Source organism: Poecilia latipinna, unplaced genomic scaffold (genome assembly GCF_001443285.1).
Source record: "Poecilia latipinna isolate Pla-1442-1.1 unplaced genomic scaffold, P_latipinna-1.0 Scaffold1092, whole genome shotgun sequence".
Lineage (NCBI taxonomy): Eukaryota > Metazoa > Chordata > Actinopteri > Cyprinodontiformes > Poeciliidae > Poecilia > Poecilia latipinna.
Genome location: NW_015113708.1, coordinates 65,846 through 88,552, shown reverse-complemented (window position 1 = coordinate 88,552; position 22,707 = coordinate 65,846). Strand labels below are relative to the sequence as shown.

The 22,707-nt window shown below is 38.2% G+C and overlaps 2 long non-coding RNA genes across 3 annotated transcripts; one reads left to right on the top strand and one right to left on the bottom strand.

Moving 5' to 3' along the window:
- Positions 1 to 1,631: 1,631 nt before the first annotated feature.
- Positions 1,632 to 4,355, bottom strand: LOC106959530 (uncharacterized). 2 transcript variants are annotated; one of them, XR_001427380.1, is made up of 4 exons: positions 4,108 to 4,355; positions 3,250 to 3,319; positions 2,297 to 2,417; positions 1,632 to 2,189 (listed from the first exon to the last, which is right to left on the bottom strand). It is a non-coding gene; the product is annotated as an uncharacterized LOC106959530 (long non-coding RNA). The 2 variants fall into 2 exon arrangements; XR_001427379.1 differs by having other exon boundaries at positions 3,250 to 4,355.
- On the top strand, positions 2,808 to 20,212 carry LOC106959531 (uncharacterized). Its single transcript, XR_001427381.1, has 3 exons — positions 2,808 to 3,057; positions 19,464 to 19,550; positions 19,652 to 20,212. It is a non-coding gene; the product is annotated as an uncharacterized LOC106959531 (long non-coding RNA).
- Positions 20,213 to 22,707: the final 2,495 nt, after the last annotated feature.

Below are 22,707 nucleotides of genomic sequence, written 5' to 3'. Positions count from 1 at the left end.
TTGAAAATAAATGACTTAATTAGTAACATGATTGAAATTACTTTATTCAAATTGATAATTAAAGGCTATTACTTGTTTTCATTTAGGTGTTTTCATTTGATCTGTTTTTCAAAGAAAAAATATCATAGCCAAAGTAATATACTGAAAAAAAAAATTCTAAAGGAAGTTGAAATTTCTCTCTAAAATACCAGACTGAATGTTTGATGTCAAAATTAATTTTGCTGTTGCATGGCAACTCAGTTAAAGCTGCAGTATGTAACTTACAAAAATATGTTTTTTTTTTTTTACATATGTTAAAAACTGTCGCAGTGCAATGTGAGACAAATAATTTGTATAAAGATCAAGCTCCTCCAAGTGCTATTGCTATCTGAAAAAATGCTCCATTCCTGGTCACAAATAACAAATGATATTGAGGAGGAGTGTCTTAGGACTGCCAATCATGATCGCGTTCACGCTGCTAAATGTGCCAGTGGCAAAGGAACAACTTATCGTTTAAGGATAACTGTTTATCCAATGTTGTACCTGGTTATGCTGCAACGTGACTGTTTCTGACCATAGAGAAAAAACAGAGGAGCTTTTTTTTTTTTTTTTTTTTTTTTTCCAGATTGTCTCATATGAATCTGTGATAACATAGTGATAATTTTAACAGTTATGTAAAGAACATATTTATGTAATAAAAGTGACATACTGCAGCTTTACATTTTAATATGTGGATCAAACCTGGAGCTTAATTTTGTCCCGTGGCTCTGGACAAAATCAACATTTAAGTGTCCTGAATGTTTCAGCTGATTGTTTCTTTGTACATTTTGGCAGGAACAAGTTCTAGCAGCAGCAGAGTTTGACCATATCATAATATTTTTGTAATGCCGTGTTCCCCACAAGCCCACAGACACCTCCACACACGTCTTATTCCATTAAACACTGCACAAACAGAGGGGGTCCACTACGGTTTGGAGTAGAAAGGGCCTTGCGGTCGGTTTCATCCTCGTCTGTCACCGTAGTGACCGAGCAGCTTTGATCCTCCTCTCTCCACTACATCTCATCCACTACCCCAACCCCCTCCCCCCCCCTTCCCCGCTCCTCTTGCTCAGCTCTGAAACATAATGGATGATGGTGAAGCAGGCACAGTGCTTTGTTGCCATAGCGATGGCAAAAGAACTAATAACCTGGTGGCGAGCAGATAAGGCCGCGAACAGAGGCAGTGGATGGAGACACAATGGAGCACAAAGTGGGGGAGCATTATTACCGTCAGTATTCATCAATTCCATCATTATGTGTGAACCGCAACGACATACCTGGAATAAAATGTCAGGAGCTGCTAAAACTGAGGATGGATTGCCATCCTGGAGGTCCAAGGCCTCAGTCAGACCACAAATGAGCACAGTTCTCTCGCTTTTTGTTTACTGAATGGGTGAAATTACAATACTGACATCCAAATAGTTTCTAATGAACATTTCTCCATTGGGGACTTTCTGAACAGTGTCTGCTTAATCTCATTCCAACCCAACAATTGTTCTATTTCCAGTCTTATTTTCATGTGTTTACCACTGCATATAGTAAACAGTTTTATGCTGTGAGAGAACTTGTTTCACATTTTTAAGTCCACCCTCTAAAATTATTCCATTTTTTTTTTTTTTTTCATAGCAATTTGATTCTAATATTTGGACAAATATTCTGTAATTTAGTATTGGTACTTACAAGGTGATTTCTTAAAACTTAATGTTATGCACATTTAAATGCTAAACCTTTTCTTTTAACTACAGAGCATCCAGAAAGTATTCACATATTTGTGTGTAGAATTAATTTTACACAATTTGAAATAAGGCTACAACATAGCAAAATGTAGAGAGGATGAAGTGCTGTGAGCACTTTCTAGGTGCCTATATTTTTGCGCTATAGTAAAACTTTGAACATGAGGTTTCTTTTTTTTTTTTCAAATAAAACTGCTCAGCAGAATAAATAGCTCTGAACTTATAGCAGCACATTCTTTAAAGGGTCAGCAGAGAATGCGCTTGTCTGCTTTTGGATAGTCGTTGAGTGATGGATGCACTTTGAGGGGCTTTCCCTTCAGATCTCTTCTTGCTCCTCACTTGATGTTCTTGGAGCACTTCCAGGTTGACGGTGGCAAAACATTTCCAGGCTTTGATCTCTGCTGTTCGTCGTTGTGTTGGAGTTTGTGTTTCTGCACGCTGTGTAGAGCAGACGGAGGGAAAATCCTGCTTAACCTCTGCTTCCCACACTCAAAGCTTGTATTCTCTCACTTTGTGAATGAACTGCTGTTATGCTTTCGCTTTACTTTGGATCTTCCTGCATGTTTGGATATGTTTCAGATCTCAGCATCATCAATATCAGAGCTTGCCGAAAGACCTTCAGTGACTTGTGCTCCGGGATCAATCCCTGACATTAAGTCACGATTACTAAATGGAACAACAACAAAGATACATAAAAAAAAGGATACATACATTTAGATATGTATGAATAAATATAAGATGCATAATTTGTTAAGTCAGAAAAGTTCAGCCTCATCATACATCTTGATTCTTTCTTGGATTTTAAGCCTAAGCATCTTGCAACATCTACTCTTCATTATACTTCACTTTTATTCTGTTTCCTTCTCTGCCTTTGAACTGTAGTTTAGTTCAAATCAGATGTCATTTATTTATTTAATTGTTTATTTGAACCATTCTTTTTCCAGGATCAAACAATTACACAAGTTATTACTGTTGCTCTTTCTTTTCACACATCCTGTATAATATATACATAATATAATATATTCTACACAAACTTGATATACAAGTTTGAATTCATGATATTGTAAAGCTTGCAAAGATTAACAGGTAAATGTATATGCTGGTTTCTAGGTTACGTTCAGAGCGGTGGATAGTAAACATTTAGAAAATAACACAAAATAGAAAGAGCTACCAGTAAACTGTTAACAGAAATATGTATTGAATTGTTTAAAAAAATTAAAGCATCAATTCCTCCTGTCAATCATAGGGAAGAGTGCTGACTTGATGGATGTCCAGAAGCCAGTCATCCACACCCTTCACTATGAGGGTAAGCCACATACCATTCTGTTTCCAGGAATATTGACAGAAAATTAAGTGGAAGGAACAAGTGTAGTTGGAAAAAGTGCACCAGCAACAGAGAGAACCTTGAGAAGATTGTCAAGCAAAATCCATCCATTGCAGAAGAGCCACCACAAACAGATGAATACAGGCTGGACCAGAGACATCAGAGGCATCTTACCTGGGCTGAGAGAAAAGGAACCGGACAGGTTCAGAGTCCACTTCACAGATAGAAGTAAATTCTGCATTTCCTTTGGAAATCAAGGATCCAATATCAGGAGAAAGATGGAGAGAAAAGCACAGAATCCACGTTGGTCAGTGTGAAGTTTCCACAGTCAGTGATGGTTTGGGGCACATTGCTCTCTGCTGGTGTTGGTCCACTGTGTTTAGAACAGACCAGTGGTTCAGGAACCTCCAGATGATCAACTCACCCCTGGATTCAGTGCACTGAACTAAACGGTTGCTCCCATTACTAGTGTCAATTAGAGAACTTTCACACCAGATTCTTGCAGTTTAATGTTGTATAATCAATGAACACAGAAAAGGATTGGTTCAAAAAGCCCCAAGTTCATATGGCATTTGTGCTGCTGACGAGTGCTTAGAAACTTTTGATTGTATGTACAAGAAGATATTAGGGAGTTTCAGGTCATAACAGGTCAGACATTTTGATGAGGATCTTTACTGTTCTCTTTATACCTGTGTGCACTAAACTGAAGACTCAAAGCATCTGAAGAAAAGTTCTCTGAACTCATGAAAATATTTTTCTATGAAACAAACCAGTCATGTTGCAAAGGGCCCTGCCTTCATTAGGTATGAACAAAGATAAGAGGGTCCTTCACAGCCAACACAAAGGAACCTTCAGCTTTATCCTTGTGGTTGTTTTCTTTCTGGTATTACTTTCACTGTCACTCTGCACTCAGCAGAGGGTAATAAAAAAATAAAAAAAAATCTTTCAAAAGAAAAGAGTGTTGGTGAGAGGGAAATGTCAAATATTCTCTATATGGGAGGAATTACTGAGACGATGGAGTCTATTTCTGACCTCAGAGGAGATGCGAGATGAACGTTAGCGCCAAACCGCTGATGTCGCGACCCGTAATCGTCCAATCTGCCGAACAGCGAGCAGAGCGAGCGGCGAGCACTGAGCTGTTTGTTGTTGTTCAGGGTTGGAGGTCGAATGTGTGAATAATCCAGCCTTGCAAGAGCGCCGGCTTGATGGCTGATATCCAGAAGCTTCCAGCTCATATCTCTCTCACACAAGCAGAAAGAAATAATTTATGAATATGTGGATTGGCAAGAGTTTAAAATATGGGTTCAAACCCAAAACAGTAAAATATGATTCCTCATCCATTATGGCTTTTCTTTCTTTTCATCAAACCTGTCCTCGCTGGTTTACCTGGTAAACCTTAAAAAACCAGCTGTGGCAGCTTTTTCACCGTAGTGACCGTTTGCCCATTTTTACCATCGCTATGTACACAGAAAGACGAACATAGCCCTTCTTTTCAACCAAATGAAAGGCTTTGTATGAAAAATATTATGTCGTAGTCAAATTTTGTAATAATTCTTCACTGTTTCATCTAAAACCATGTCTTCTTGGAATAAGTTCCAAGTGAAAAAAATGCACTTGTTTGGGCACTTGCACATTGGTGCGTGTGAATCCCACAAAACAAATCATTAAGTTATTTAAAATAAGTTCCAGTCAAACAAAAAATAAAGCTCACTTTCTCTCAGCTATTAAGTCTGCAAAAAAGTACTCCAAATGAATATGTGTCTCATTATGCATATGTTGGTAATTCAATAGATTAAATAAATGGAAAAACAATCTTCTATATACAAAATATATATTTTCATTAAATGTGTAAAAAGTAGACTTTTTTCACACTTTTTTTTTAACCTTGGATTTGACCTTGGATTTGGTAAGTTTAAATTAATTATGCACACCGTTGTCAGGGCTTTAAATGTGCTGTATGTTATTTATCATGGTGAGAATCATTACAGGATGTAAACCTGCCCACCCATTTTATACTCTTTGGTTAACTGGCCTTCACTGTCTGCGCACAGACTGCTGCTTTAGGATATTTTTATTTTTACATCATTAAAAGCTTTTTACCAGCATCTGACTGTTTATAGAGTGTGTCACTTGAACAAAGAAACTACAGTTTTTACTTACATGATTTTATTAAATTCACTGTTCTTTCAGTATGTAGACAAATTGGGAAAAATACCTTTTTGTTTTTGGACAACTGATTGGTGTCACGTATTTTCTGGGCACGTATTTCCACAATCAAGTAACTGTGCTACCGTCAGTTGCACTATATTTGTGAAAATAAGTTAAAAAAAAAAAACAAAAAAAAAACAATTTGAAACCTTTAAAGTGGCTTCTGTCTCTTTAAGAAGCTCCTATTCTTTCCAGCACTCCCCCTTCATCACATCATCACATCATCACAGCACTGCTCCTGTTTACAACCATTCGTAGGAGCACTGGACTGAGAAGTAGCTCACATGAGAAGCTCAGCAGATGCAGTTCCACCCGATGTTTGCTAGTATATGCTGCCACAAGCAAAGTGGGGAAGACAGGGAGGGGAATGCAATCTGTGGGACTGCTGCACGGACTCTGAGGCTGCGCGTTGTTTGAACAACCGCATGTTCACCCCTGAATGGCTGCCAAAGGAGATTCAATGATTTCTTAGACATGCATGGAAGAATCAAGACAACTCTCCTGCTATGTTTTTGATTGGAAAATAATGTTATAACATGGTATAATTTAAGTCATGTTATAATGTTATTGTAATATGTGATTATTCATAGTAATGAGATATAATGAAAATGCTATATTGTAAGGTCAAAATTAATTTTACTGTGTATAATCATGTCCCATTCCCATAAAATGCGGTTTTGGTTCTTGTTTACTTTTTGTTTCATTTCAGTTCTGACTGAATTGGCCTGTTTTACTTAAGTCAATTCCCAAACCAACCATGCCTTTTTACAGGAACTTCCAACAAATTCCTGGCCTGGAATTGCTGCTAGAAGAAGTTAGAATTTCTTCACCTGCAGTGAATCGTGTGTCGCACCTGACACTACGACTCACAGCATGTATACTGTAGATGATGCTTCTTAGAAATCACAGTAGCAACAATTATGTTCAGTGTAATCTCACTTCGGGGGTCCTTGAGGCTCATCATCAGCACTGAACAAACTGACAGCCCAGCTCAATGATATGCTGACTATTTTCTGAAAACACAATTTAAAAAAAAAAAAAAAATGCTACCCTGTTCCACCTCTCTGCCTCAGCATTTTTTTTTTTTTTTTTACAGCATCTCTCCGCACTGCTCTTCCTTCCATCTGTGAAAACACCTGGAAATCTCTGTAATATTTAACAGCCTTTACAATGAAAAGGGAGCATTTATTTTAGCGAGTGTCTGAGCCAGGAACTAATGAAAAGATTCCACGGCTTTGGCATTTGAGACGGCGCATTAAAAGCAAGAGAGAAAACGGGAGCTTTCAGTCCTGCTATTTGTTCGGAGTATCAAAGAGGTGCAGACTTTCCTTTCTCTCTCTCTGCTCTCATTTAGACTCATCTGATGCGAGTGTGGTACTCACACGTGTAACTATCCAAATTCAATTTTCTGTGGATATTTCTAAGTAGTGCATGCATTAAAAACCTGTATTTGCACATACACGAGCTACGCTGAATTGCATGAAAAGAGTAACTCCTCCTGTCGAGCTTATTACCCTTGCGCCTGGGCTTGAGAAGGGAGCAATTAATCATATTTTTGCTTTGGGTTAGAATACTGATTTCCTTCTCTGCACAAAGGAAATGTAATATTATCAGAGCTGGAAATTCATCCAGCAGTAGGTACAGTTTAGCTCTAAGGCTTTCTGCTCCCTGTCGAGTCGAATGCCATAAAATGATGTGAGGGGAGCTGGAAGACCAAACGGCTGCTGCTCAGCTGGGTGCTGGGAAATGAACTGTCTGTCTCTCCATCTTTTGTTAATATGTTCTGTTACCAAGGGGCATTTTCAAACTACGTTCACCTGGTTGAGATTGCTTGACAGTAGCATGGGTGGAGTCCTAATGGAAAGACGCGAACAGCATAGAAAGTGGAGAATTTTGCTGCATGCATCATTAACAGATTTAGGTGTGTTCTCTCTCTTAGAGTTGTTCATTGAGTCGTCTCCCCCGCAAGTGAAATCTGTTCATTTATCTAAACGGTGTCCATGCAGCATTGCAGTAAAATCTGATTCTTAAAATGTGTTGTACAGGTGCTCGATAAATGAGACCACCGTTGATAAGTTGGCCTGTTTCGCCTGAAAAAGTGAAACTCGTTTTAAGATATAAATTGATCACACAGAAAAATAATGTTCTGAATGTGCCGTATCTAAACTGAAGTTGATTAAAAGGAAAATGTGTTGTAGTTGAAGGTGAGCAAGCTACAGATGAGGCTTTTAGAGGCCGATCAAGAATTGCTGGTGCTTTAGCGCCCACCAAACACAGACGTATTCAATATATGGTCTTCAGCTGTTGTATTTCTTGTGAAAAAGGAATCCTCTAAAAATCCATCCTTAGATACTTTTTGCCATGCTTCTGTAAGTATTTGCAAGACAACAAAGGGATAATTTATTTCTGTATCATTTGAAAGATGCAGCTGGAATGTTAAATATCTTCTAAAATGTCTGTAATAGTAGTTGACCTTTAACCAAGTATATATGATAAAAGATCCTGTGTTGCAGATTGTAAAAAAGTATTTGTGAAATATTTATATTCATGCATCGAAGCTTATGACTGTAAACTTGTAAATTAAAAAAAAAAAGTATCAAATTACACACTGTGACTTGACTTGTCGGTGCCAAACGTACCGAGAGTGCTTAGTTGCGATTGATTTAATAAATACGACAATACATTCTGAATGATTTGTTGCAGTATTTGACCTGGCAATCAGTGATTCAACCCAGTTCTGATCTCTGACAGATTGGGGAACCTCTAACCTCACTGGCAGTAGCTGAGTGCAGAGATGTAAAAAGGTGCTACAGATGTAGAATACGATCTTAGAGTTTTGGAGAGAGCAAAGATCATGCACATTCAGTGAGGACTGGAAGTGGAAACAATTGGCGCAGGTGCTTCCATAGAAGTGTTATAAGGAGTTTGTTTTCATCTCCTTATAAATAAAACTGTTCTGTCATCTTGTTCAGAAACCAACATGACAGGTAAGACTGATGCAAATATCTGTGTATAATTGACTATTTCTGTGTTGCTTAGTCACAGATCCTCAGGGTCGCTTGTCTTTGACAGCATCAGAGCTAACTTTTTATCCACTGCTTTTAATTACCTCTTTAATTTGCAGTTTGACGATCAAGGCACCCATCTGAAATTAGAGGAACCTTGAAAAGTTCTCACCTTTTTTCATTTCAAACTCTATTAGGAGCTTATTAAAATTCCAGTTTTCAATGGCGGATGCTTTTTAGCCATTAGTGTGATGTCACATCAACTCTCAGCAGCTTGATTATTGTGTGATGTGCCCTTGTCTCTGCTCTGCGAGCGCTCACTGAAAAGGCGCTCCGTCGCTTCAAAACAGGATATGAAAATATACAAAGCCAGGTTTTTATTCCCGTGTTTATCACCTTGAGTCTGGATAAGCAGAAGATGAAAACATATAAAGCAGAAAAACAAAAAAGGGGAAAAAATGAAGCAAAAACACCCAGCTGCATCTCTCAATTTCTCTCCCTTTTGTTCCCAGTGAAAGGCTCAGTTGTTGTTCTTCCTCTGTTGAATCAGTTTTCTGACACCCGATCATTTTTGCTTGTATCATTTCCCAAACACATGGGGAGAAAATAGCTTCTCATTCCAGGAAAAGGAAAAAAGTAGGATATGAGATTTTTAAGTTTATTTGCAAAGTTCAAGCCAGAGCGAATTTTCAAAGAGCATCACAGAAAAGTTTAACCACAGAGAGAGAGAGAAACTAGCTAAATTAGTTTACACCCAGTGTTTTTCAGCTGCAGGACACAAACTGTGGTTTCTGCTGTGGGAACAAAGAACTTCTTTCTCAGCTTGGCAGTGGAGTAATTAATGAGCAGAGGTTGACAAAATGTGGGTTTTAAACTGCCTTAATTTACAACATTTGCCTTTACGGTCCCAACTCTTTTTAACTGTTGTTTTTATTTATTTTTTTTTATCAGTTTTTAATATGTTTTCTAATGCTGTTTAGCTCAAATGTACATCTTACTAAAATTAGCTTGTGATTTCTGCCTCAGGCTGTTCATGGGCTAAAAAGAGAAATATCACAAAAACCCTGAAGCCAAACTGATTTTACATTGAAATTCACTGTTTTTTTTTTGTTTTTTTTTTACAGAAAGACCACACATTTTTATCTGTAAAAAGAACACAGAATGCAGTTTGCTGGGTTTTGCATATTTCCACTCAGAAGGCTGATATTTGTTTTTTCTGTCTTCACCCTTTGTCTTTATCTCACGCCTGTCATGAATATGTGAACAGCACATCTGCTCATTGCGTTAATTATGTTTCCATGCTGCTTGTATTTACCTGTTCCTGTCCTGGTTTTTGCTGTTTGAGTTTTAACTGAGTAATAACTACATTTGGATCAACTTTCACATGACTGAATGCCTGATCATTGTTCCTGTTGGCATGGCCCACAAATCTCACAACGATTTGACCGTTATTTATTTCATTTAGGGATCAGTCACTGTCTTAATGCTGTCATTGAACTGCTGTTTATGTGCCACTGAAATGATTTGGTTTGAAAGGGAGCAAACATTTGTTTTATTTCCAGACTGTTATGAGGATACAGTAATTATCTGAGCGTGTAGAAGGTGCAGCATCACAGAGAGAAAGGACTTAGCAGCAAGACAATGTTGAGCTGTAAGCTGTTAAGATAAAAAAAAAAGAAGTCTTAGAGAAGGGCGGCCCTGATACCTCTGTACGAACACTTCTTTAAGCGTCATTTTAAGGAGGATAGGTATATGTGGAAAATCAGCTATGACTCAATGGTTTAGATAAATACGACTATTTGGGTCAGACCGGACAGGACTTTAGCAAATAACTGTCCGGGTTATCTGTCTCTGCCCCCACACACCACTAGGCAAAGAGAGAAGATGGCTCCCCCAGTGCATATTGTTCTGAACAGTGCCCATATAATGATAATGAAGTGTATCAGTAGAGTATCCATGTAGAACACCCACCACTTATGTCATACCGTGTACTGTGCTATGTATGAATTTGTTTAGGGCAGGAAATAACTGTGAAACTAACAGAATATGTTTATCTCATTTGACGTCATCTGACTAATGTAACTAAGATCTAAATGTTAAATCGGGGCCTTTTCCGGCCTGGGACTGGTTCTTGCCTGACTTGCACCATCGGCCTGATGTTGTGAAGATCAGCCGACTCGTGTCTCTTTCCTTAGAGAAAACACAAAGTTTTTAAAACTTTAACGGTTGTCGACACCCAATGTGATGATTAAAGTAGAATGTTGAATAGATTAGACTTTTTTCAACCAACAATTTTTGTCAGGAAAAATGTTTTATCTAGACTTGAAGGTTTTTTTTTTTTTTTCTTCTCTGCTGAATCTCAAACAGAAAAAATATATTCTAAAAGGAGGAAGCAAAAATCTTCTTTCCAAAGAAGCTTTATGCTCACAAACAACACATTTGGTTGACTTTATGGTCTGACTGCAGACTTTTGGAGTTGTTCTCATTGTGTAATATGTCTCCATCCATCAGCAGTTTCTTCATTTGAAGTCAAGAACCCAAGTATTTCATAGCCCTGCAATTGCAGACGGCACATCTATGGAGGCCACTGCAAATCCATTATTAAGGCTATTTTATATAGGAACACTATGTATTAAAATGATCTGCTTTGAGAAATAATAGATTGCTGTATCATAATTAATAAAAAAAATGTTAAATGGTTTGGTTTTATAGTTTTAAAATCTAACAATATATACAATGTAACAAGTATGTTAAGTAACTAAAGGGGCAGTATTGTGTATAGTGCCAATCTATAGCAGAGTCAAGTAACTATTTTACCTTCAGTTCTTATAAAAATGTTGTATCAAACATAACATAAAATAAATTTTACTATGCCACTTGACACTTCACCTCTTCTTAAAAGTATGTATGAAACAACAAAGAGAAACACCCCTTTTGTGCTCTGCTTTGCTTCTATTCAGTAGTGTACAGCTAAACTCCAAAAGGCTTCTTCAGTAGTCGCTTTGATATGTCCCATGTCTACACTGATGTCTTGAGTGTCTGGTATCGCTAAACAGTTTTTTATTACAAAGATCAAAGTCATATTTCTGATTCCAGTTCGATTTCTGCTTATATGTCTCAGTTTTGAGGTTCTGCCTGAGCTCCCAAGAGAAGATTGCTTTGGGAATAAAGCCCATGAACATATTCTGTAAGAAGTCTTTTCCTGGGTTATTGCAGGGGGAAAAATGTTCTAGTCTGATGTTTATGCACACTCTTTCTAGTAGTTATGACTAAATGTGATGGCCATCCTCTGATTATCTGCAGCCATTTATCTTTTCTTCTGTATTTAAACAGAAGCTCTTAACTGTTTATCCTTTATTTGCCTTCTGAAATCAGAAAAGTCACAAAGGAAAAAAGTATATTATTGTTTTTTAAACGCATCTTTTCGCTGAAAAGATGCGTTTAACCCAGAGGGATGAGACCTTTGACTGCCAACGACTGGAACTTATGTCTCTAAGAGAAGTTAAAGGAGCATAGAAACAAATGCTTCATTGATGTTAAATGTGGCTTTAGCCAGCGGTGAGTTGAAGATGAGTCGTTGCTGACCAAACATCTTTTTCAGATGCGGGCTGCACAGTGAGACCATTAAAAGCTTTATCTACGAGGAGTGAAGACCATAAACTCAGTGAGGGTTGCAGAGATTGATATCGTTGAGTTTTTTTTTTCCTCCTCTTTCTTTCCTTTTTTTGTCTTTTGGTTTTTCAGCTGACAGCAGCGGTTTGTCTCCATACTGAGCGGAGAAAGCTGGAGCAGTAATGGACGTAGCTCCCAGTCCGACTGCTGCCGGCTTACATCAACGGATCATCATGTCAAGCAGTTTGTACTCCATCAAGCTTGACTGCCATCCAGAACAAAAACAGTTGGATGTGCCAATTAAAGTCCCCGTTTCAGCTCCTTCTGTCTTCTCAAAGATGTGTTGTACCTCAAAGAGAGAGCCACATTAATCCATTTAGTCACATTCCAGGGTTACACCTGGAAGAGGCAGCAGAAAAAGAAACATTCTGAGTTTCTGAGTTGGGAAGAGATATTTAGATTTCTCTTTCATTCTTTATGCAATAACAGTGCCTTTATGTATTATCCACCTTTATTCAATTTACCGGATCAAAACATTCCGTTATTCTCTCATCTCCGGCTGATCTGACGACGCACACTTCTGATCAAACTTTTAACTGTCTGATCAAAAGTGCTTTTAAGGTTTCTGGTGCCGTTTTGACGAGCTCATGTTAAGAATTCTTTTTATGACTTTATTTTAGTTTTTTTTTTTTTTTCATATGAAGAACTCAAGGGGTTGAAATCCTAAGGGAACAGGACAACAGTAAGAAACTGATTATGTACATTCCAATGACTTGACTGCAGGCAGTCCAACTCACAGATTTATCCCAGCATTTCAAGAAGGAAACTACTCTCAGGAGATGAATACATTAATCAGTGCTGCCATTCAAACCCGAGGAGGGATAACTTACTGAACCAGAAAGAATGGCTTTAATCAAACCACTTCATGTTCCAAACATCTAGTATGGACTTACTCACCACGTTTGTAGTTACATGCTGCCATTAACTTTGCGTTATGTCCTTCTTATAGAGAGCTTTCTACAAAACATACTGGTGGCGTATCGCTCATACCTATAACATGGTGCTCTTGATTATTTTTCCCCTAGGAAGTAGACCAGGCCCACCGTTTACAGGATTTTGCTGTGTCTGCTTCTTCTTCTCTTAACATTTAATATCTCATGGTGGATGTTTGCTTTTACTGGCCCTCACAAATCAAACATGCAAACGGTGGAGGGTGGGTTTCTCACTCATCTCTGGATTTATAAGTTTAGACATCTATCATGTGTCATATGATGCCCTTACCTCCCTTTCCGGGTCTCAGACTGATTTATGTCATTGGAGTATGGCAGCACAGCAGTAAAGCCCAGCTATGTTGTTATTTGTTCACTGTGGAAAGTACATTTTAAGTCAGATTTTCTTGTGGATCACGTAGGTTAAGAATTTCAGTTTAGTAGTGGCTGGTTGCGTGAATATTAAAAATGCGTGCACCAACTAAAATGTGTGCTTTCCCACCTTCATGTTAAGAACCTGGAGGAAGGAAAAAAACTGCTATTGCTTCTAAAACAATAAATATTAAAATCAGCTTAGACTCTTGAGTTCTCATGAAAATGCCCACTGTATTTAAAAAAAAAAAAAATAGTTGTACAAATCCATGTTGCTTGTTTGATTAATTGCTGACAAAATACATAGATCTTTAACTAATGCAAGTTCACATCAATCAGAATCTTAAGGTCTTGATATGCTTGCATAACTGCACACAGATGAAAAGGTTTCTTGAATCAATCAGATCCAAGCAAATTTTTCATGCACGTAATTTAACACAGTAGTCTACTATAGGTTATAATGCCAGGCATTCATTTGTGGATTCATGGTCCAAGGTATAAATAAGGAAACAGGATCACAAGTAACAGAATCTGATCTGCTGAGATGTCAAAAGAAAGATGGTTTCATTTGTTTTTGACATCTCATTATCTCTGTTAGATTTTTATTATTATTTTTTTTTAATTATGTTAGCGTGAGGCTTCAACACTAAAAAAATATAACAATCAGAAAACCTTTAAACCCAAACAGGAGAGAGGTTTTCCTCTTTGGACAAAATCGTCTATAGAAAGAAAATGTTGAGCCAGTTTTTTTTTTTTTTGTTTGTTTGTTTGTTTTTTGTTTTTTCATAGAGAACATTATTTTAGCGTCTAGTACTAAAATAAAAAAAAATGGTTTTATCTTTTACCATATTAAACAGTTTTGTAAGAAATTCCTTCTGTGCCTGTCAACATTACAGAAACTGGAAATACCCTCAACCAGAGATAAAATAAAACTATTCCATGTTTTTGTTGCATTTATGCTGCACAGCTATGTTGGGTTTTTCAGACATAAAACTTTTATAATTAGTCCCCTTAGGTTTTTCCTATGCTATCACTGTAGCTGTTTTTATTTTTTTTAAAGAGTGAATTATTATGAAGAATTCCCCAAAGTTTTGGATCCATCTATAACAGAGGTCGCCAAATCCAGGCCTCCAGGGACGGTGTCCTGCACCTTTTAGATGTGTCCCTTGTCCAACACAGGCTGAATTCATTCCTCAGTTGCAGTGAAGTTCTCCAGATTCCTTCTAATAACCTCATTATTATTAGCTCAGGTATTGAAGCAGAGATATATCTAGAAACTAAAGGACACCATTCCTCAAGGACTGGAATCGAGAACCACTGATCTACAGTCTAACACTAAAATTTTGCTGTCACCATTTTCTGCCATCAAAACTTTTTTTGAGCTTCTTATTTCATATGTTGAGACCCAACGTATCCAGAAAATGTGGTCGCTCACAGGAGAACTGGTTGAAATGTCCCTACCTGAAACACACAACACATTTATGTCATGTGAAGCTTCCCACGTGTTTGTGTATCTCGTGTTTGATGCAGCTGAGCGTTTTAAAAGTAAATAGATTTACGGGACCTGACCTGTTCAACGTGGACCTGATTATCCTGAAAACTCTCCGCTTTTCAGCTCTTACTGTAACATAGGCGACACGAGGACACTTTTACTCCATAATAAAGCTTTTCATGCCTCATAATTGCCTCTCATTACCTCGGCATTTATCTGCCTCCCGTCTTCTTAGCGGGATAAGAATCAATCAGCGGCCGCTCGTCTTTGCGGTGCCGCCGCCACCGCCGCCGCTGCAGCCGTTGGAGGGAAAGTGGCGAGCGTTTGTGGGTCGAGGAGTGGATTAGGGACGCCACCCCGGAGCTGCTGTGATGACACCATACAATCCTAATGGGCTTCTTCACGCCCTGCTCACCTAATCACCCATATCAACCGCTGTCACAGAAGAGCCAGAGCCACTTATTTATTTGATTTCTCCCACATTAAATTATATAGGATTTAGAAAACGGATTAAATTTTTTACACTTGTAAGAGGCCTTAGCTACTTAATTATGGCTGAAAATAATAGTGCAATTATTTTTGCTGAGGCTGAGAATGGATTTTTATGTCCTTGGAGTATTTAGTTAATTATAATGTTTCTCTCTGAAGTCTAATTTCTGCTCAGAAACTTTTCATGACGATTTGAAGGTTGTTTTTCTCACTCTATGCTGTGACTGTGAGGAGATTGTTTTGCAGTTTGTTATTTATCAGCGCCACTGCTATCAGTGACACAGCTCATCATTCACTGGCATATTGTTCTGGCAAACAGTGGGTCCATGCTTACAGCAGTACAGTACAGAAATCTGATTTCCTGATCAATTGGCTAGATTGGTCTTGTCTTCTGCACAATGACTCGTGATGAGATTGTGACGAGCCGAGTGGCACAATTCAGCTCAATTCAATTCAAATTCAACCCGAAAATACTTTATTGATCCCAAAGGGAAGATAAATATTATCACTCATATTTATCCAAGGTACTTCAGAGACAGTACAAACAACTATGAGAAGAATCTCTTGTAGCTGTTTGTATTATTGCAAAGTAGGGTCTAGAAAAACCTGATGTCTGCTAATATCAACCCAATAGTTCAAAAATCTAATTACACTTTATTTACACATCTTGTTTGGGATTTTCTCTTGTGCAAAAACAATGTTAGAGTAGCTATATTAAAAAAAAAAAAAAGCACACCAGTGACAATCTGCTGATGTGTACGGTGATGTATAGAGTTTGGGGGTGAAAAAAACAAAAAAACAAAAACAACTCAGTACAACTTTAATCTGCAGCCTGGATGTAAACACCTGCAGGGGAGTCAGACAGGGAGTATGGAGCGTCTGGAATCTGATTCCATGTGTCCTGTGAATGTTGATTCAGGCTGCTTTTTCATGGGCCAGGAGGGCGCTCGTTTCCCACGAGACGCACTTGGTTGCATGGAGAGATGTTGTTTGAGTTGGATACAAATCAAAGAAAAAGACCTCCAGCTCTTCTCTGACTGACAGCTTAAAGAAAGAAACAACTAAAGTGTATAGGTAAAGGAAGAACCCCACCGGCACTTCAGAGTCTGACAACTTTTCCCACAAACTTTTCTTAATATTGTCTCACAAATTAAATCCATTCGTTGATGCAGAGAAAACAAATGGGAGCAGGGTGTCTTTGTCAAAGGTAAAATCTGGATCTTCTGCATTCTCGGTCATGCCTGTCACGCAGCAGCTGGAGCAACATTCTCCATCTTGTTTGTCTTGGTGATATCCCGCTCTACATGGCTGATCCTCGGCACTCAGGTGAAAAGTTTCCTTCGTTAGTCACAGTTGGTTTTGCTGTTCCGTAACAAGATGGAAGGACAGGAAGAAGGCTGGCTTCACTGAGAAAGACTGAGATTCCCATGATTGCAAAAAACATGTTCCCCGGAGAAGCCTTCCTAATAATGTCGTAATTAGATTATCAGATGTATAATTTACATTAAACATTACACATTTGACTACAATTATTTGAGTACTGAAAGTAATCAGATGTACAAGATATAGTTGTGTCACACTAATTAAAAAAAAACCTGTCACCTTTCGGCTTAAAATGTTGAATTGATGTTACCATAGTTACTATAAGAAGCTTTTTAGTGATTTATCTGAAAGTTATTTTTTTTTAATCATACCACATTTAACTGCAATATTTTTAGAAACAACAATTGGGTGAGGAAATCAAGATTTCATGTGGATTTTCTAGTGTTTAGTCCTCAAGCAGAACTAAAACTATTTAATGAAATCCAGTTGAAACCATAAATTAGCATACTCCAAGAAAAGATGCATACACTTTCCTCACTGTCTCAAGAAAAGCCCAACTTTTATTGTTTAATGTCAGAATTACCAAAATTAGTTCAATTTGCAAAATACCACAACACTGAGAAATATAATATGTCAGACATTTGAATATTAAAGTTTCCAAGAATGGAACTTATAATGATTAGCTTCTATTGAATAAAAAAGATAGAATGATTACTAACTTTTTCAACTACGAGGTAACACCAAGATGATGTTATGGCTTTGGAAATTTCTCATAGGTTAACTGACACTCAGAGGCACACCTGTGGATTAAGGCCATGTGTGGAAAACAAGGGGGCACTTTATTATTGGACACAATAAAAATAAATAAATAAAAAAATCAGCCAAAACATCAGCAAGGTGCACAACAAGTTGCCCCTTAGGGATGATAAATCTTACTTGAGTTTACTTGAATTGTGGCGCTGCACAAGTCTGGTTCATCCAACAATCTCCAGATGCTAGAAGGTTCTATGTTCATCAGTTCAAACTATTTTACACAGATTGGAATATCCAATCATTGGTCTGCTTAGGAAGAAAACTAGTTATTTTCCAAAGCATTACCTTTGCAGTGTTTTCTCGTATTACCTGATAGATAAATGTGCAAGATAGGGAAAACTGCAGATAACACTGCACAGTTTTTTTTTTTTTTTTTTTTTTTAAACAATCAAAGCAGGAGCACATTTCTAACAAAGATGATTGTTAGAAATAATCGTTTTAACAAAAGATGATTTTGTTCAAACGAACAACAGTGTTGTTCTTTTTCTCTGCTCATGATCTGATACACATTACTGATTTACAACTCTTTGTTCGGTCAACCGGATTGGAAGGTGTGAATTTACCCTTTAGCTGAAAAAGGAAGATTTAGAAAGAGTTTTTCTTGTTTGTTCCATTCTCTTCATTGAACGCAGCTGCCCCACAGCAAGATGCTGCAACCTCTCTGGGCAGTTAGTATGGTGTTCTCAAATTTGACAGTCTTACCTTGGCTACTTAAAGAAAAATAAATAAATAAATACTTCCTGCCTCTGTATTGCTCAATCTTTTTCTTGTCTGTTCTCAAAATGCCCTTGGCTTGGCCATGTGAGTAATATTCAGTCAAGTATAGTAGTGTTTATTTTGAACAGGATTCTGCCTTGTTTGGTGCCCTCTCTGTGGAGATGTAAAGAAAGGCTTCACTGTGGAGAGTTAGTTTCTCTGATGGTCCAAGCTGTTTAGATTATGTCACATTTGACAACATATATGTGTGAGAATTTTAAAAGACTGATGGAAAACAAAGTTCTTCAAAGCAAAATTGGAAGGAATTTGCATATTTCTCCCTCTACCGTGGAGAATATCATAAAATCATTCAAGCAACAGGGAGGAATTTCAGAGCACGCCTAAGATGGACACCCATGATTTCTAATCCCTTTAGATGGCACTGCATCAAGAACCCTCATTCGTCAATAATTGAAAGAACCACTTGGGCAAAGGAGTAACAGAAAAGAACCCTTGTGTTAACCTTATCCACTTACCTTGGCTCAGTGGCAGCTGGGATACACCAAAACATTTCCACAGCCAAACATCACAGCCTTGCTAAAATGTCAGATTTTGATAGTGGGAAAAAAGACATTTATAAATGTCTTTTTTATAAATGACATAAAAAAAAGACATTTATGTCTTTTGTTCTGTCTAACAAAAAAAAAATCATCTTTTGTTAAAACGATTATTTCTAACAATCATCTTTGTTAGAAATGTGCTCCTGCTTTGTCGAATAGGAAAAAAAAAAAAAACAGCCTACAAATTTACAGTAACTAAAGGCTTAAAACTGTGAGGAAAATATATCTGTTGTAATTGAAAAAAATATATAATACAGCTATATATAAACTTACTTCTTGTGTTGCTATTCTTTTCTAAGTTTTGATGAAGCTCCTTTTAGAGGGTTAAAAGGAAAGCACTAATATGATAAGGAAATTGTTTCCAGGCATCATCCGTTTCAGACATTTTCCGACCCTCAGTTGTCAGGTGAGTTTAGATTTTGGATGACTTAGTAACAGTCTGCTGCTCCACGTCCTGAATATGAGCATCAGCCTGAAAGAAAACCTGAACAAGGGGAAGGTGGGCTGCGTTCAGCATCCCCTCCTGTTTTTTTTTATTTTTTTATTTTTTTTTTTTTATGAGTTCTGTGTTGAGGACTAGTTTAGCAGCAGCTCATCATTCTGTAAGTGTAGATTGGCTAAAACACTATTAGACCTCTGAGGGGGAAACAGGATGTATCAATCTACAGAAACAGGGTCGCTGCAGCCAAGTGATGGGACCGGTGGCCCGAACCCGTTGACAGGTCAATTATTCCTGCAGCTGAATTACAGCATATAATATCATCCCCAGCAGAGGGAGCGGAGATGGAAACACCCTGAGGATAAAATCTGCCACTTGCTATATATTGACCCAACACCCCTGCACTGTTTCCAAATGGTAAAATCAAAGTTCACTCTTGGATATACCATCTGACACCATGTTGCTGCCTGTGACAAATAGCCACCGAGAACTCATAATTTTGTTCCTTTATTTCACAGAATTGGACTTACGACGGAGAGGTGACTGGTCTGCAGAACGGCTTCAGGTGTGAGGGTCAAAGGTTGTGAGGAGTTATTCAGAAGAAGAAAAAAAAATGTTTACAAGTAGCAGAGAGATTAGAAATCCCAGTCAATTCAGGTGTACAAGAGTAGAAACAGCAATCCTCCCACAGACTCTTAATTCCACACTGTTGATATGAAGAAGAATTGAATAAATAAATGAATAAAACATGTTTAATATTTTATTTAAGTGGATTACATACTTTTGCCTAAATGTTGTTGATTTTTATAGCTGGACCTTTTTTTTTCCTAAATGTCCACAGTCTTTCACCTTTTCAAGACCTATAACACAGATCATAGATCTGAAAGGGAAACCTAGAAGTCACTTTCTACAGCAACAATCTGCAGCTCATTCTGCGAGGGGTCCAAGGATGTTCCCAGGCTGAAACAGATATGTAGTACCTCCAATGAGTTCTGGCTTTGCCATGGGGTCTCCTCTGTGTGACGTTCCCAGAAACACTCTAAAGTTTGTGAAAGTAAACTGCTCAGGCACTTTGAGAAAACTCCCTGTCTGTTGTCTCATCTTTTCCCACCTACAGTTTGAGGAGTTGAGCTTGGTTTCTCAGGTGAAGAGGAGCTGCAGGCAGCCATATAGGGGCCAGATGGGAGATGAGCTGCTGACCAATGAGTGCACAGATGCTTCAGGCAGAAGTATTATTGTCTGACTTTGACATGACTGAAATAACTTTTTCTCATGCCCCCAAAAGAGCCCTGATGAAATGTGCTTTTGAAAGTCTTGTAAACAGTTTTGTTTAGGCTCAAAATATCTAAACAAAATTCTCTACGTTGAATTTCCTGTAGCGCAGTGTTTCTCTGATCTGGGATGCTGTCCTGAAAAATGAAGAAAGGATGGAAAGGTGCAGTAGTGCATGCGCTTTAAGATCAGATCTAAGTTGAGTTGTTATTGTCAGGCCTCTGAAGAACATAATGACCAACAGTTAAGGCCCTTCACAGCATATCAGAGGCGTCGGATTCACCTGAATCCTGAGGATACAGGTTGGGAAGCACTTCTACAACTCTGTTCTTTAGTCTGAATACTGTTGGACTGCTTTTCCCAAAGGACGAAAGAATGCAAAATGACATATGTGTAAATATACTCATTACCTGGGGCCAAACATACAGGCTGTCACACAAACGAGCTACGGTAATCATATTTCATGCAACTCCGACCTGACACGCTGCATCTCAAGCCTTTTTAAAGGTAGCGAAGAAGAAAAAAAAACAAAAAACTCATGCTTCATTGACCCATTTATGTTTTAATGCCATTATTCCCCACCATCATGGGCACAGATGAAGATTAATGGCATGAAATATTGTGGGAAAAGAGGAAGTTATAAAGCTAACTACAATAAGTGTGTGTTTGTGTTTACGGCACACACAATAAAATAGATCCCGTCGCCAAAACACTTTTCTTTATTACTATGCATGATAGCAAATCTTGTTTTAAACACAACTAAAATTGTGGGGTGTTGAAGTAAAACTGGTATTTTATGGCTTATATCCTTGCATGGAGTGGCCACATTCAACCATAGCAGCATTATATTAAAATTTAGGCACTGGTCTATAAATATGTTATTTTTATGTGTCAGAAACTGGATGAAAACAAAAACCTTAACAACTTTGGAGGAGTAAATCAAACTCTGTTAGCAACATGCCTTGTAAAAGTACATATACTGCCTGAGTTTTAAGCACCAACGTAAATTTTATTGAGATTTTATAAATTACGCCCATATCAAAGTAGTGCATAATTGTAAAAAGTGGAAGAAATAAAATGCATGTTTTTTTTTTCCCCCCACAGATTAAAGTGTGACATGTACTTACATCCATCCTCCTTTACTCAGGGGTAGTGCTGCAGGAGAAGTATCAAAGTGCAGACGTGAAGTCAAAAGCAGCATAACGATAAAAAGAATCTAATAAAGAAAGATCACAAAGTCAACTTAGGAACACAGAGACCATGATATAAAACCAGTGTGCAAACAACAGAAGAAAAATCAGAACCAATTGATGACATGGAAACAAGGTGAGCCCAATCAGGCTGGCCAAATGACCGAGAGAACCCACATTGAAGCACTGGAGGGTGGCCCACTGACTGCAGAAACACACAGAAGGACTCTGAAATATGGATCAGAAACCTGAATCCTGTAAAACCGACCCGAAAACCTTTGGAGAAACTCGTGAAGGAGTTTTGGAAGTGAAACTGGTAGATTACAGGAACCAAAATCAGAGCTCTGGACAATGATGATGAGATCTTTCCTGGTGTAGACTGAATTCTTTGCGGGTACCCCCAGGGAGGTTAATGACCCAACGTTGAGAGCTAGGAGAAACTTTCTTGACAAAAAGAGGAACAGGAACCTGAAAGCAGGGTGAGTCATGTTCTTTGAAGAAAGCAACCTGAGAGCGAGAAGTCCAAGGGCATTTGGCCCACTGCTTATGACTCACTTTCTATAGCTGAACCGTCTGGGTGGCCGGTGTATGCACAATGAACAAAAGAGATCCACAACAAGCAATCACAAAGCTCCAAGAGCAGCAGCCTGCCAGGAATAACCCCATAATGGATTTGGGAAAATTATATGACAAATTATTAAGATTGTTTTTTCAGCAGAATTGGGGAGGATGACCAGCTGTTGAAGCTCAGGTCGAACGGAACCATCGTCTGGGAAAGAAAACAGGGGTACTCAGTGTGTGTTTATGTAGAATCTAAATGAGCTTGTTCCCACAGGAGGCGGTGCTGTGCCAATTTTTCCTGTTGGGAAAACATTCATGAAAAGTTGGAAGGACAGAAGATGGAGGCAGGGAGATGAAAGGAGAGCAATTTTGCCTTCTCATAGCCACTGAATCATCAAAGAGAGAGCCTGCGCGTTGAAGCAGTTTGTCTGGAAACAGCAGCAACGCACTCTTTGCTCTTATTACTGTAATGGGAGGAAACGATGCACAGACACTGACCCTCTCCCCCCAAGAGACCCTGTGTTTCCCACAAACCACTGAAGTATCCATTC